The 16,801-nt window shown below is 34.8% G+C and overlaps 1 protein-coding gene and 1 long non-coding RNA gene across 4 annotated transcripts in view; one reads left to right on the top strand and one right to left on the bottom strand.

Moving 5' to 3' along the window:
• Nucleotides 1-16,801, top strand: part of csmd2 (CUB and Sushi multiple domains 2) — a 560,701-nt gene that overhangs the window by 176,555 nt on the left and 367,345 nt on the right. The gene's annotated exons all lie outside the window — the stretch shown is intronic.
• On the bottom strand, nucleotides 13,860-16,709 carry LOC137488537 (uncharacterized). Of its 2 annotated transcripts, XR_012394996.1 has the most exons (6): nucleotides 16,633-16,709; nucleotides 16,206-16,312; nucleotides 15,115-15,241; nucleotides 14,854-14,939; nucleotides 14,502-14,544; nucleotides 13,860-14,394 (listed from the first exon to the last, which is right to left on the bottom strand). It is a non-coding gene; the product is annotated as an uncharacterized lncRNA (long non-coding RNA). The 2 variants fall into 2 exon arrangements; XR_012394995.1 differs by having other exon boundaries at nucleotides 16,206-16,656.

The raw sequence follows: 16,801 nt of genomic DNA, 5'->3' as shown, positions 1-16,801 counted from the left end.
TAAAACGCTCCAACTACTTAATGCTGAAACTCTGCACAATTCACTGTGTTTGCTGGACACTGTTTGCTTTCACTGACACTTTCACTGTAATAAAGAACTGCAGAAGCTTATATTTCAAAGAGAACAAAATCATCACTTCCTGGTTAACTGGCACCAAATATTAAAGGTAAAAACTGAATTTGCTGCAGTAGGAGAAGCTGTGTGAATATTTTCTTTATTTAATAAATGATGTGTGCATCAGAATGCAATCCTGATACACAGTGAACGTGCAGTGAAATGCGCATAAAAATACTCCGGTGAACAGCGCCCGAATGCTAGAGCCAATTGCAGCCTTTTCTGTTGAGCGTGTGACTAGTTATAGGGGAGTGAGAACCCGCTCGACAAGGCTCAGTGAGCGAGCTGCAGGCACGTGCACACATAGTGCTCAACCTGTGCATGGCCTAAAAACATGCCCTTTCTAGTCTTAAATTAAATTAAATTAAATTAAATTAAATTAAATTAAATTAAAATTAAATTAAATTAAATTAAATTAAATTAAATTAAATTAAATTAAATTAAATTAAATTAAATTAAAATTAAATTAAATTAAATTAAATTAAATTAAATTAAATTAAATTAAATTAAGCAAGAAGGCAAGAAGGTTGCTTTGGTTTCCCCCACAAGTCTAAAGACATGTGCTATAGGTCAATTGGGCAAGCTTAATTGTCCGAAGTGTACTGTATGTGTGTGACTGAGAGCGTTTGGGTGTTTCCCAGTGATGAGTTGCAGCTGGAAAGGCATCCACTGTGTAAAACATATGCTGGAAAGTTGGTGGTTCATTCCACTGTGGCGACCCCTGATTAATAAAGGGATAAAGGCGAAATTAAAAAATAAATTAATGTATTTAATTTAATTTAATTTAATTTAATTTATAAATTAAATTAAATTAAATTAAATTAAATTAAATAACTAGACAAATTAAAGATTGAGAATCATTGAATCACACATTTATATGTTACTGTTTTCAAGCTTTTTACATCAGTTTAATGTATACATTTAATTAAAATATTTACAATGTAATGTAATGAATGAATGTTTCACAGATATACTGTTTCTGCCAGTCTAAGTAGAGTTACACGATTGTGAATCTATAGAGCTAAAGCTCACATTGCTCAAACACACATAACACTGGTCTTGAATCCTAAACGAAGTGGTCATCTTTGCAGAAACAACCCCCGGAAGAAGAAAACCCAGACTCTGCATGCAAAAATCAATATACAAGTGATCAGGAAGAAAAACAGTGCTGCTCATGTCAGGACCTGAACGTTTGAGTGGCATGAGACGTGTCTGTGTGCCCTGCAAACAACACCGGACACTCAGTCTTCTGCCTGCCTGTATTGAGCAGAGCAGCAGGGTCACCAATGAATCACTCCAAAATCACTCCATTGCCTCTTTATCTGCTCCAGCACAGATCCAGAGAGCAGCAGAAACTATATCAGCAAGGTTGGCCTGCTCAGCAGAAGAACATGCTTATGAATTTGTTATGAAAGAGTTTATCTGTCTAGTTTCAGATAGTTTAAGTTGACCTTGTAAAATAATGTTGTAGACTTGACTTGGTAAGAATGTGCAGCAAAAGTGCTCTGTGGCTTATTATTATTTATTTATTTATTTATTTATTTATTTATTATTTTTTTATTACTATTATTTTGCGTTTTGAGCATTTTCAGATTAATTTAAAGAAATAGCAGAAAATCACGGGAGGAAATGTTATTTATTTATTTGAATTATTTTGCAAAGTTTTGTAAAATAATGGATGAACAACAACAACAACAACAGCAACAACAACAACAACAACAACAACAACAACAGTTATTTAACAACAACTAATAATTAATATTTATTATTATTATTATTATTATTACTATTACAGCGGAATGAACTGCCAACCCATCAGCATATGTTCTACGCAGTGTATGCCCTTCCAGCTGCAACCCAACACTGGAAAATGCACATACACACTCTTTCACAATCATACACTATGACCAATTTAACTTATTCAGTTCACCTATAGCACATGTGTTTTTACTTGTGGGGGAAATCTGAGCACCTACGTAACATTGGTAGAACATGCAAACTCCACACAGAAATTCCAACTGACTCAGCCGGGGCTCGAACCAGCGACAATTCTTGCTGTGAGGCAATCATGCTACCCACTGCACCATCATGATATGTTATTATTGTTATTCCTGTTATTTATTTGGTCCAAAAGTTGTTCAGGCCAGTCAGGATCATGACAAATACTTTTTGGATGATTCTTGTTTTGTACATGTTAGATTTGACTTTTGGGAATGTAAATGAATGTGTTTTAAAAACATGAATGTGTGCTAAAACATTTAAATTTTTCTGTAAGGAAATTTTGCCAAAATAGCTCATTAGAAGTGGATCTTCACATGTTTTTGGCCATTTGGTGTCCGGTCAAATGCTTTGATTTCATCAAATACTATTTTTTAGCACAATTTCATGAATTGAAATTGCAAATTGAAAATATACTCAATTGACATGCACATTTTCTGAAACAAAATACAGAAAAAAGCTTGTTTGATATAGCTTTTCAGGGAATTCAAGCAATTCTATCAAGTCTGCATTGATCTGAATTTATAAGATTGTATGTGCGCACAAAAGCTCACTTTTTACTCCAATAAATGCGGGTCTTGAAATCGATAACAAGTGGTCATTAGCACACAATCCATGGGAGGAAAAAGCACACTTTGTGTGCAAAAAAACAATATGCATAGGTCTTTTTTCTATGAAAGGTGCAGTATGTAAGTTTGACACCCAGTGGTTGAATTAGGTATTGCACACCTGTTTTAAGACATGCAAGCGCAGATTGACAACACCAACAGTAGTGTGCCTGACTGTCGAGCCTAAAGGCTGACTTAAATCGTGTTCTAAATAAAAGCAATGGCACGCAATAGAATATTTTCTCATATTAAAAGGAGTTTTTGTTCTAACCAGCACCTGAAATTTATTTTTTAGAGTTGAACAACTAGATAAACTGACAATGTTTACTGTACCTCAGGTGCACCTCTTGTGCTTTATTCTGTTTTAAATACTAATAATGTGAGTTTAAATGCCTTTTTACATGACATTGATTGCCATTTTACTGAAAGCAGCAGCAGATAGATCACCTCAGATCTTAAAAATAAAATAAATTGTTCGAAATTTTTAGAAACTTTAGAACTGTGACTCAGTGCAAACCAACATATTTCAGTTCAGCATAATGTTAAAGAGGTTTAATGTGTATTAATTAGATTATAAACCTTACTATTTTGTCAAAGAGCAGTAAGTGTACTATTTTGTGCTTCTGAATGGCTGTATTTAGTTTTCTGTCGTTTCATTTGGTGCAAACAGCCAAATTGCCTATTACGGCAAATCTTGTCATGTAGTGTGTTGTTATGATACAGGGTTACAATGTAACCAGTTTATCCTATGTTTACATTTGTGATATTTATATTTTTTGCTAATTAATAACCACCTCATGTGGAACTCTGAATCTGCGTCTCATTTTGGAGGCTGTTACTGTTCACCAGAAGTCACATTTTGCTCACAGACACTTACTTTAAGAGCCTTCCAGAATGAATGAATGAATTACTCTGTTTTCCATCAAGGCAAACTGAGGTGCTAAAATATAATTGTCTAAACTGGCATTAGGCCAGAACCAAAACAAAGACAACAAAGACAATATAAGAAAACCTGTCTTGATTTTTGCAGTGATTAATTTTTTATTGGCATTTAGAAAATATAGCAACTGTTTTGTGTAGATGTATAATGGCAAATGCTTAGAGATTATTAAGTTGTTTTGCTTTTTCAGTCAATCCTCTAGATAACCTCTATCTGTTCTCTTGTTGCTCAGCGGGGTAGAGAAACAGTCCAAAATACCCGAGCATCTCTAAACCCTGCCTTAAGGATTGTTTGTGATTCATGCATCTAAACAATACTTTATTCCTCACTCTTTTTCTTTAACTCACCAGAGTCTCTATCTGTACATTTCCAGCGAGACTGACTGATGTTCGATAACTACTTGCGTTATTGATTACCTGTTTCTTCTGAACTGTGAGAGAGACTGGTATTTATAGAAAGCTCTGGATTTTGGGAATGAATCCATTTCTCTAAAGGTCGCTCTGCAGCTCTTTTTTTGTCTATTCTTTTTTTTTTTTTTACTGTTTGAGAACACTGTTGTAAATGCGCTTGTTAGATAATAATTTCTGATGCTCTACTTTAAAAATAGAGCAATTACTTTTTATTCACCTTGTGGAGCTTTTAAAAAGGAGATGTTAAAGAGTTTGAATAGGTTTAAATCTTGTTAAAAAGACAACAATGTAACAATATTCTCATTAATGTGGTTCAATAATGTAGAACCAGTAAAATGTTTCTGAAGAATATCATATTCTGAATAATGTTTGCTTATTTTTGATATCTTATATTAAATTACAGCAATAAATGAATGAATGAATGAATGAATGAATGAATGAATGAATGAATAGACAGACAGACAGACAGACAGACAGACAGACAGACAAACAAACAAACAAACAAACAAACAAACAAACAAACAAATAAATAAATAAATAAAGATTATTGGTGTAGTCCCTTTTTATATTTGTTTCATTTTTGGATTTATTCTGCTTTTTCTGATTGTTAATATTAAATATATTGTAACAATAATAAGTTATAATAAAATAATAAGCAAAAACCTATTGTGATTCTTTACCACAAAATCAGTCATAAATGTAATTGTTTATTGGAAATTATGTCTCACGCATTAACCGAAAGCTAAATAATTAAGTTTTGCATTAGTGTATGGGTTAGAATAGGACAATATTTCGACAAGACACATTAATTAAAAAATCTGGAATATTAAGTAAAAAAAAAAAAAATCCAAATATTGAGAAAATTAGTTGTGTAAATTCAGTTTTTAGCAGCACATATTACTAAACAAATATTAATATTCAATATTTATGGTAGGACATTTAAAAATATTTAGATATTTAATACTCAAGATTTTTGGCATAAAAGTAAATATATAATTTTTACACTGTATTTTTGTCATCCAGAGTCACACATCACAGTTTCCACAAAGAATGATCAAGAGCATCTGAAATAATAATATTAAAAAGCTTTCTTGAAAGTATCAGTCGAAAGGGAAGCATAATGTAAATTATGACTAGCTATAGCTTTGTAACTAAAGGAATAAATTATAATTTAATACACATTAAAATAATAAATCCAAGTACAGATTTACTTCTTGAATATGTGTACAATCATATTTGTTTTTACTCCCAAACCTATAATTTTACTCCCAAATCTAACCACTAAACATTTAAATAGTAGTTTGATGTTGATATTTATTTCAAATGTTCACACGTAGATATTACATGATGCTGTTAGCAGGTTTATTATGCCGTCCTGGGAGAGAACCCTGAGCTCGGAGATAATTGAGCCTTTGGCTCCCGCCAGGTCTTTTAAGGGGGTCCGAGATCAGTTACGTCTCAAGAGCTCACCCATGTAAAGAAGGAAACGAAGGAGATGGGATGGAAGGGGTTTTTGTGTTTTTGCATAGACAAAAGTCTTTTCACTTAACAAAAATAATGTACCAAATAGAATATAAAGTTATGGTGCAGTGGAAAAAGAATTAATATTGTATATGACTCCCATGAGTTTAGACAACTGCATCCATACGTCTCTGCAATGACTCAAATAACTTATTAATAAAGTCATCTGGAATGGCAAAGAAAGCGTTCTTGCAGGACTCTCAGAGTTCAAGATTCTTTGAATTCATCTTCAATGCCTACTCCTTCATCTTCCGCCAGACATGCTCAATAATGTTCATGTATGGTAACTGGGCTGGCCAATCCTGGAGCACCTTGACCTACTTTGCTTTCAGGAACTTTGATGTGGAGGCTGAAGTATGAGAAGGAGCCCTATCCTGCTGAAAAGTTTGCCCTCGCTTGTGGTTTGTAAAGTATTAGGCAGCACAAATGTCTTGATACCTCAGGCAGTTGATGTTGCCATCCACTCTGCAGATCTTTCACATGCCCCCATACTGAATGTAACCCCAAACCATGATTTTTTCCTTTACCAAACTTGACTGATTTCTGTGAGAATCTTGGCTCCATGTGAGTTCCAAAAGGTCTTCAACAGTATTTATGATGATTGGGATGCAGTTCAACAGATTCGTCAGAACAATCTTCTGCCATTTTTTCAAATGATCAACTAGAAGTCAAGTTATTTATTATTTGTTGCTCTTACAACTGGGATCAACGACAAGACTGTTGTCATGAAGTGTAGTTCACCCTAAAATTCTTTGTTTTTTTTTTTCCTCAAAAAAGTATTTTAAAGAACCTTGAAAAAATCGGTATCCATTGACATTCATAGTATAAAATACTATGCCAGTCAGCGGCAGTCGTTTTTCAACAATCGTCAGTGTTTTGTGAGTAAATTATCAGTGAATATCTATTGAATTTCACGTAGTTTGATTTTGGTGTAGATTTTATAATTATTATTTTTGGAGAAACTCATCACGGTACAAGTAGAACATGCCTTCAGTCAGTCCTCTTTCATCTAGTAAGAATCTCACATCTTCCTCATCTCTAAAGATCTCTCTTGTGACTGCACCTTTATCACTAGCTGACGTACAGTATATCTTCCTTTTTAAGATCTCCTCGTCTGTGCTTTAACCTCCGCAACACATTTGTTTTTAGCCTGTCTCAATCTCTACGTGCTAGAGACCAGGATGAACTCCCCAGAGAGCATCTTTCATTCTCCTGGCTGCCATTCACAAAAAAAAAGGCACTTCCAGCAATAGTGCACAGTTCATTTGGGTGCGCACACAGAGATAGGTGTTGCACATTTTGTTGTGCACTTTTGGCTGTCAGCAGCACAAGCTCAAGTAATTGTCCACTTGCTTCCTCGTCACTCTCTTTAGATTGCAGTCTGGAATTGTGTGACTGACAGGGGATTTGTCAGCCCTGTGGTTGTCTGAATTTTAGGGATGAAGGAAAACAACAACAAATACACATTAGACTGAACAAAAACAGAAAACAACATGTATTGTGAATCAGTTTTGAAAGTCCCCTTGAAATCAAACTAATGTTTCTTTGGGGTGTTAGTAATAATATGTGCTATTGTTTTCAAAAACAAAGACTCACATTTAGAAGATATACGCATTCAAAGCTTCCTTTTTTTATTTATGCCAAAATGCATCAGTGATTACTTTTTGTTTGTTTTTGTTTCGCCCCTTACAAGATGCATCTCAAACCGGTCACTTATTCATATGTAACCACACTATTATATTATATATGGTGAAAATATTGTGTAGGCGATATATTATTCAGGGTACAAGGCAAATTAGCATGAGAGATAAATAAGTTAATAGCACAGGTATGTCATAGACATTTCTGATGACTTTACTGATATTGCGCAACTATGTAAGACATAATATCTCACGTCATTACATATCGACCAATGCAATGTGTGCTGGTGAGTAAGGAAGTATATTACGCAGCAATGTTACCTGGGATTTTTTAGGTGCTGCGTAATTAATTGCTCATGATGCAGCCATGGACCGGCAGTAATGTTTTTTTGATTATTACACCAGATCAAGGGTATAGTTCCATATCGCGCAACTAAAGAAGAGAATAGAAAAGAGAAAAATTATCAAAACAAATTTTTTAAATGTTTGAGCAAGATAAAGCCGATAATCCAATTTAGTGATTGATACTAAGCTAAGCTAAGCTATGCTATGCTATGCTATAAGTGCTCCCGCCAGACACAGAGATCTGGTGAATGGATTTAAAAATGGTAAAACTCCTCCGTTTAACTCTAGGGAACTTGCACATTGCGTTTATTTCCAAAAAAAAAGTAGTGTTCCTTTAAAAAAATGGTGCAATTACCTGTATTTGAATTGCAAAGGTTAACAAAATCGCATTGTTTGATTAATTTAAATACTTTCTGACCAACATTGTGTATATTTGCTTTCCATTGGGATCAATTGACTTTGGCTATCACAAGCTTTAATGACTGGGATTGGCAGAGCTATTTTTGAAAAAAAGAGAGGCGCTACTTATTATTTTCCACCTTGTCTTCATGTTTCAGTAAAAATCGATGTCTCATATTATATCACAAAGCAGCAAATTTCAAGAAACCTTTTATAACAATTTATTTCTTTATTTATCCACATACACATGTATACATTTGCCCATTGGTAGAGGAGTGAAGCATGACTTGGGTTTTTCCTTGCGTATTTGTGTTGAACATGACGGCTGGTCGGCACTCCAGTCACGCATATCCCTGCAGAGACAATTCCCTTCCTGTCAGTCTTTCCTCTGCAACCTCCCCCTTATTATTACTGAGATGCCGTAAAAAATCAAGATGCAGGAATGCTGCTCTAATTGTCGGATGAAAGTGTGCCATTCTGAAGTCGTCCATAATAAATGCCATTTCTTATTTTTTATTTTTTTGCCCTCTGCCTTTTCTGGTTACCATTTATAAAATGGTGTGAAACTCGGCCAGTGCTAACACTGGGGACGGATGGTGTTGGGAATCCGAAGGAGTGTTGCAAATGTTCAGTTCTCCATGGTTTAGACACATGCCACAGATAATTACATCAGACTGTAAAAGCAGGTCAGCATCTTACTGTGGAAGGGGATATCAATACCCTTTCTCTACTGGATGCCTTTTTTATTCCGCACTCTTCCTTGTGCTCTTTTTTTCTTCTTTTCTTTTATGTTACGTTCCCCTATTCTCTTGATTTTTTTTTTCTTTTTTTTCTTTCTGGGTTCAAACAGAATTGTCTTTCAAGGAGAGATTCAGTTACATGGACAATTTGTTCTCAGTTCGCCCAGATCAAAATAAAATTCATCTTTGTCACGGAATGTATTCTTTCTTAGGATATTGACATCAAAGACATTTTCTGTGAACAAACCAAACCAAAACCTGCCCTCTCACTGTTATTCATTTATTCATTCATTCATTCATTCATTAGTCATTGTGACAATCTGTGTGGAAAAACGACTCTTGAGTAAGATTTTGAAATTAATAAATGATTATAGTCCAACATAGGTTCAGTTTGAACACATTTTCCTATATACATTTCTGGAGATCACAAATTATATAGCCAGAAGTACGTATGACTGCATTTTGTCTCTAAGACAAACACTATAGGGTGGTATGACACTGTTCCTTTTCGCACTAGCAGCTGACTGCTCACCTTAGTATGGACGGCTTTCCCGCTGTTAGCAATTTGTCCAGTGGCATGCAGCATACTTTGGCGGTTTTAAGATGCAGAAAAGAGCTGACAAAGAAAGTTCGAGTCTGGCAAAGAATGGTTCCAGAAAGTGGGTAAAACAAAAACAAGATAAAATAAACAAGGAAAATAACAGGGTGAGATTGTGGTAAATTTTGAAAACGTGGTAAAAATCAGGGGGCTTTTTAGGTCGATTGAGTTTAGGGAAGTGGGTGGGCGCGGGTCATTTATTGCTTGTTAAAACACTGGATTTCGGTTGGATTTTGGGAAGGGGGTGGGTGGGTTGGTCAGTCAGTCGGTCAGTCAGTCAGTCAGTTAGTTGACAGCAGCCTCTGTTGGATTTATGTGAAAACAGCAGGTGCGAATAGCACTCGCAAGATTAATTTGAGATCTCAAAAAGCATACACAGTGGCTTCTGGTGTATTCGTGAAAATGAAAACTGCAAAACACTGCACCTCCTGGGACGTATTTGGCTCGCTACATAAATGTATATAGGGCTACATTATCAGAATGAGCCAGGGTTGTTATATTCAGCATAAAGTGAAACTGGAAGAAATACAGTTAGCAAAGTTTTTGTTCTTTTAAACATCATAATCAAAAGAAGAAAAATAAAAACATGTAATCAATCAATTAATCAATCTGGAATGAGTAGGGGACAACAGAGCTGAGGATTTATTAGCAGCTTTATTAAACAGCATCATCAGGCAGGCAATGGTCAAAACAGGAGTATGCAGAAAATCCAAAAGCGTAGTAGAGGCAATTGGTCAGGACAGGCGGCAAAACAACAGAAAACAATAAACAGCGCAAGGGTCAAAAAACATAGCTAGGCTAAAGAAGGTTACCTAGCCTCACTTACAGCTTCCATGACCCTCTAAACAGAAACAAGACTCACATTGATTTGTGTGCGTGTGTGCGTGTGTGCGTGTGTGCGTGTGTGCGTGTGTGTGTGTGTGCTGTGTGTGTGTGTGTGTGTGTGTTGTGTTTATAGTCCATCTGATTAGTCCTGAACAGCTTCAGCTAGGCCAGGTGTGTGAGTGAAGTGTATGATAGGATTTGTATTCTGCAGCAGTCTACAAGAGCAACTCTGCTGATCATACCAATCAATCAATCAATCAATCAATCAATCAATCAATCAATCAATCAATCAATCAATCAATCAATCAATCAATCAATCAATACACAATGTGCAATACATAAATGAAAGTAGTAATAGTACAAAAAAACTAAACAATAAAAAGTACACGTGAATTATTATGCAAAAATCACTCTTATAAGGAATATAAACACAGTTGTGTGAATATAACCAGCATCTAAAGGTAAATATTTATTATTAATTGTATTTTTTTTTCACACGTCATACAAACAGACTTCAGATACACTTTGATTGACATTCTCTCTTTGTATGTGTCATCGGAGGGGGAAAAATCTCTCCCTCATTAGCATAGGACATTAGTCTTGTTTTAGAATCTGCCACTATGCTGACACATAGGCATTTATAGCTCCACCTTCTTTTGTAAAAAAAGACTGAGAGCACAATCTCATTTGAATTTAAAATGACAGTCACCAAAACGACACAATTAGTATCAAAGCCTAAAATGGGGGCAGTTTCAAAGAGAAATAAAACATTATCTGTGTAGTATTTTGAACTGAAACTTCACATACACATTCTAGAGAAATTAGAGATTCATTTTACATCTTGCAAAAAGGGGCATCGTTAAAAATTACACCTATTTTCAACATTTGAAATAATGTTAACAGAAAAAGTGAATGCACAGCCAGATTAATCAATCTCAAACATATCATCCAGGTTGCTGCTTTGAAATCTAAAAAGCTGTAAAAATGTAACAAAAATCACCTGTTGATATGCACTGTCATTTTGAATATAGCAAGGCGTACCTATGCATATGATATTTTCAGTCAGCACATGCAAAGACACAAAACAGTAGTTTAGTTATGTTTGCGGATCCATTAAATGGAGATAATTTTAACAACAATGTCACATAGGTGCATGGAACATTTCCAAAAACACAAATGCAATGTAAACAGACATATTTAATAGCTTAAAAATGATAAATAAATAAATAGCAGTATAGTTTAATTATCAGCATGACTCAACGATGCCTGAAAGCCGCACATGTAAGATTGACATGTAACTACGGTCTTCTACTCCCAGAGGAAATGACAGAGAATGGGCTGTCAGGATGATGGGGATTGGGTGCATTATCATTATGGTTTCTGCTTGTATTGCAAGCCGTTTCTCATAAGACTAAACAACAATGTTGTGCCGGGCTTTGTGACATTGCCGTTTCAATTATACCTTGAGATGTGCTACTCTGAATGTAAAGTATATCCCTCCGATTCCTGTGGAGAATACACACGTGTAACCCATGCGTGGATAATACACAGGACCATATGTTCTGGAGGAGTATGTGCTAAGCATACAGTCAAAGATTACGTGCAAACATATGTGTTGGTTTACGTTTTCACTCTGTTTGCTAGCTGGCGATCACCCAGGGGATAAGAATGCACTGTATTTTGAACCACAGGGTTGTTTAATAAGTAAATCTGCAGTACATCTCTTGTTCCCGGGCAACATTGCTGCTTGTGTCAATGGCTGCAGGCACAGATGATCTTCTCACCTTCTTCATGTTTCAACCATGTCTTTGCTGATGCAGCAGAATTCAACTGAAACGGGTTTGCCTTCCCATCAAGGACAGTGTGAAATCAATAGCTGTCTCTTTAGTCCACCAGATGCACTTATCAGAATGTTTTTCTTCTTCTTTTTTTTTTTTTTTTTGGCGAGTCATGTTTTATTTAGGTGTGTGTTGGTCTAATGTCTCCATTCGAACAGCGCCATCCATCAAAACTACACGGTTGACCGCCACTTAGCTGGTGTCTGGCAATATCAGATTGTTTACACACATCCGCTCGGCATGTAAAAGTATCGCAGATGCCTGACTGAAATCCAAATAGACTGGAGTGGTTGAGACAAAAATGATGACATTTAGTTGCTTTCGATGTCGGAAATGTTCAAAAAGTACATTTCCGACATCGAAAGCAACTAAATCTCATCATTTGGGGGTAGGTTTTGACCTGTGGCATTGATTTTCAATGGCATTTGCTTGAGCAGTTTTTCCTCATTGTGTATGTTCATTGTATAGTAAAGGTCTTTAATGCACAATATTTACATTTAACAAATTATTTGAACATATCAAAATAGTTTAAACTAATACTGATAAAAAAACAAAAAACAAAATGGTTAATTATATATTTTAAAAAGAAACTATAGTACAGTAATATAGTAATAACAGATAGTATATAAATATAGTAATAATATAATAATAATGACCAATTATTTTAACAAATAAAATGCATATAAACTTGGTTTTGTGATTGTGGCAGGACAGTTTTGGACATGACTTTCCCATGACTTTAGTCTAATGCAATTTATGTACTTTGTTAAAAAAAAAAATCCTCCTGTTATGAACAATCACTGTGGTTAAATGAAAAAGTACATGTATTACTACCCAAAGTGTAAATATTAGTACTCAAAAAGTACAAAAGTATACCTTTTAAAGTACCAATATGGTCCCATTCGGTAGAAAGTTTTATACCTTTATTTCTATATCATACTGTGAAAAAAAAAAAACATATATATATATATATATATATATATATATATATATATATATATATATATATATATATATATATATATATATATATATATATATATAGTCAGAATTATTAGCCCCCTGTTTATTTGTTACGTCAATTTCTGTTTAACGGAGAGAGGTTTTCAACACATTTCTAATCATAATAGTTTAAATAACTCATTTGTAATATAATAAATAATATTTGACTAGATATTTTCAAGTAACTTTTATACACCTTAACGTGACATTCAAAGGTTTAACTAGGTTAATTAGGTTAACTAGGCAGGTTAGGGAAATTAAACAAGTTATTGCATAACGATGGTTTGTTCTGTATCGAAAGAAATATCGCTTAAAGGAGCTAATAATTATGTCCTTAAAATGGCTTTTAAAAAATGTAAAAATCTTGCAGAAATAAAACAAATAAGACTTATTACAGAACAAATAATATTATTAGACATACTGCAAAAATTCCCTTGCTCTGTTAAACATCATTTGGAAAATATTTTAAAAAGAAAAAGAAAATCAAAGGGGGGGCTAATAATTCAGACTTAAAAATAAATAAATAAATAAATATATATATATATATATATATATATATATATATATATATATATATATATATATATATATATATATATATATATATATATCTATACACAGCAAAATATGGGGACCCAAAACAACTCTATGGGTGTTAATTTCAACACTTTGAAAGTGTCTCATGGGGTCCACTCAAAACAGAGTTAAATCAACACTTTCAAAAGGGTTGGCACATTGACACCGAAGTAAGGGTTAATTTTAACTCTGGGCAGAGTTAAAAAAATGTAACTATATTTAACACCGCCTGGTGTAATATATTGTTATTTTATTTAACTCTCTTGAGTGTAAATATGGTAAAAAGGTAAAATAGACTGTAAATTACAAAAGAAAAAACATTTTATTTGAAAACATTCACCACTTCAACAATTCATTCAGTTTTAAAAATGCAACAATGTCAAATATGCTTTAAATGTTTTATTAGTACAGACAGTATCAACAAAATATGTGTGACCAGTGCTCAAAAAGGCTGTTTCAGTCCTTTGGTCCAAACTTGATGTGTTATCAGAGCAATTTGAAAGCTCAATATAGCATCACTCATAGTTTACTCCTGAACTTATAGTTTTCTTGTGAAATTGCATTTTAAACAACTTGGCGTGCAAATCTTTCACTTCGGGTGTTTCCTTGGTCCTCCATATCAAACACAGCAGTTTAAATGAAGTTATAAATGCTGTAAACTTGTGTGAAAACAAACTGGAGCTAGGAAATCTCATCAAGCATGTCCTGTGAATGAAGTGCTTCCCAGCCACAGGATGACCTTTTTATCCTTGACGATGTACAGTAGTAGCTGCTGATCTCTTGTCTGGTGGTTCCTGATGCACGGATATAGGGTGATGCTCATCTAAGAACTCTTCAAGACTCCAGCATGAAAAGAAAAATGTTTGAAAACAAATTGCAATCAAATTCTATGATATATTTAAAAGAACATTTAAAGTAAATAAAACATTCAAGAAATCTAAACTCACCTTTTGAAAATCTCCATGATGATCCACAACTTGACTCTCCCAGCTGGTTGAGGTGACAGGATATGGAAAAGTAGAAAAAACACATACATCACTGTTGGAATCTCCAAAAACAATTAGGTTAACCACTATGACTAGAACTGGAAAAACAGGCAGCTGTCTGTCCAGAATCCTCAATTTAACACAACACTTGGAGCAAAATTTAGAGGAGCTTAAAATCTTTTATATCATTTAGTGATGCTGACTTCCCCAAAATACTGGCCACAGTGTAAAAAATATTCATAAACTTCATAAACAACAGTTTTCTGTAAGCGTGGGTGTGCGTGCGTGTGTGCGCGCGTGCATGTTTCTTTACCTGATTCAACTTGTTAGGCCCTTTCAGGTCCAGTATTGACGCCACCTTTACTGGAGTCTAGCAGATGTTTCAGGTCCAAATATAATCTAAAATATTAGGATAAGCAGAAGAGGAAAAGTGCAAAGTAAAGAGCAAAACATTATTTAAGTAACAGTTCACCCACAATACAAAACTTATCACCTTTATGCCATTTGTTATTCTCTAATGCTCTAATACCCTCTCAGCTTATGTGAAACAAATACAGAACTTTATCAAACATACCTTCATTATTATCACCACATATGACCAAGAAGGTGTGCTTGGTCATTTCACCAACTCTGGAAATACACCATCCGTCTCTAATCAGCCACCGTCACAGGGTCTTGTGTTATTGTATAGAGAACTGTGGCTGTTAAAAAAAACAACAAAAAATTAGTATCTAACACATATGCATAACCTTCAGATAAAAAGGAGAGATGAACATCACAAAGTATGCCTCACACTTTTTCAGATATCTTTTGATTCAGATGTTGATTATTGATAATAAATCTACAAATCAAACCTGTATCATCATTAGGCTGCTCAAATATGAATCAGTTGATTAATTTTACAGACAGGTGGCTGTTTACAACGCACTAAATTGTCTTTAATAAAAAGGAAATGTTGTGTACAGTACATGCTAAGTTTAGCCTATAGTTTTAAACACAATATCATGCGGGAGAAAAAGCTTGACTAAGATGTTCCTGACTACATAAATAGCCTAACTTACTAACGTCAGACATCCCGAGTTGGGAAAAGTAATTTTCGGGGGATACAGAGTTGATTTGCGGGAGGTAGCGGGAGAGATAAGTACCTGCAGAGCAATGGGATGAGTTGCGCGCGACGTACCTAAAGAGCGGTGAGGGTGACTTGCGCGCGACGTACCTGAAGAGCTGGGAGGGATGCGGTGGAGAGGGGTGTGCAAAGTGTTTAATGACCGGGCGGGAGACGCGCGATTTCCGGGAGATTATCATTCATTTGCGGGCATCTACTTGGGCATCTGGAAGTCTCTGTGCATTTGCGGGATAACGTTAACGTTAGTCCCGCAACTTCCGGGAGACTTCTGTAACGTTAAATTTCTGAGAAAGTGCAAACGCGGTCATTTAAAGACATTAATGTTAACATTCCGACTTTAATGGTTGTCAACACTTAATATAATTCAAGCGTACGTTATCACGCGAGTCTATGAACTAACGGTATAACGTTATGGACGGCCACGAACCAGTTTAAAAGGGCCGCGGTGTTTAAAATAACCAAATTAACGTACACGAATAACAAACAATCATATGTTTTAGTCAGGAAGCCTTTTAGTAAGTATATGTTCATTTACTCACCAGATATGTTTTAGAAACTCTCCAGAGCTTATGGAAACCGTCCTGTGTTGCCGTTAGCATCCGGGCAGAGTAGGCTAGGCTGCTCCGGGGATTCCCTCGCTAGTTTGCTTCGAATTAAAGGAGAAGTGTCGATTTTATTTTACAGATGGATAACAACGCACAAAATGGCATTAAGCGTGACAGAAATGTGTTGAACATGTACATTTGATGTTTTTATGCACTATGTATGCGTGAGCATATATAAAAACATTCTTGAAAAGAAGTGAATAGTAATGCAGTTAAGCTAGATACACAAACGACCATGAATGAACCGCAGAAGATTAAAATTGTCACTCCATTCTAAAGTTATTAACTTAACAATATGTTTACAACTGTATTTCCTTAAAGAAAGTCAGTAAAATACCAACATTTAGGTAGTTTGACTCACCAGTTGCTGTTCTAAACCTCAGATAGAAAATGGTCTGGAAAATTCTTCAGTGACTGGGGCTGCATGAATTCCCGGATGTTGGAAATAACACCACCAAGTGTTAAAAAGATAACTCCTTGATTTCGCACAGAATAAAATCAATTCTAACTCTTATTATATTCATTTATCA

The sequence above is a fragment of the Danio rerio genome, chromosome 19 (assembly GCF_049306965.1).
Source record: "Danio rerio strain Tuebingen ecotype United States chromosome 19, GRCz12tu, whole genome shotgun sequence".
NCBI lineage: Eukaryota > Metazoa > Chordata > Actinopteri > Cypriniformes > Danionidae > Danio > Danio rerio.
The sequence above is the reverse complement of the archived record's forward strand: the minus strand, read 5'-3'. Positions and strand labels throughout refer to the sequence as shown.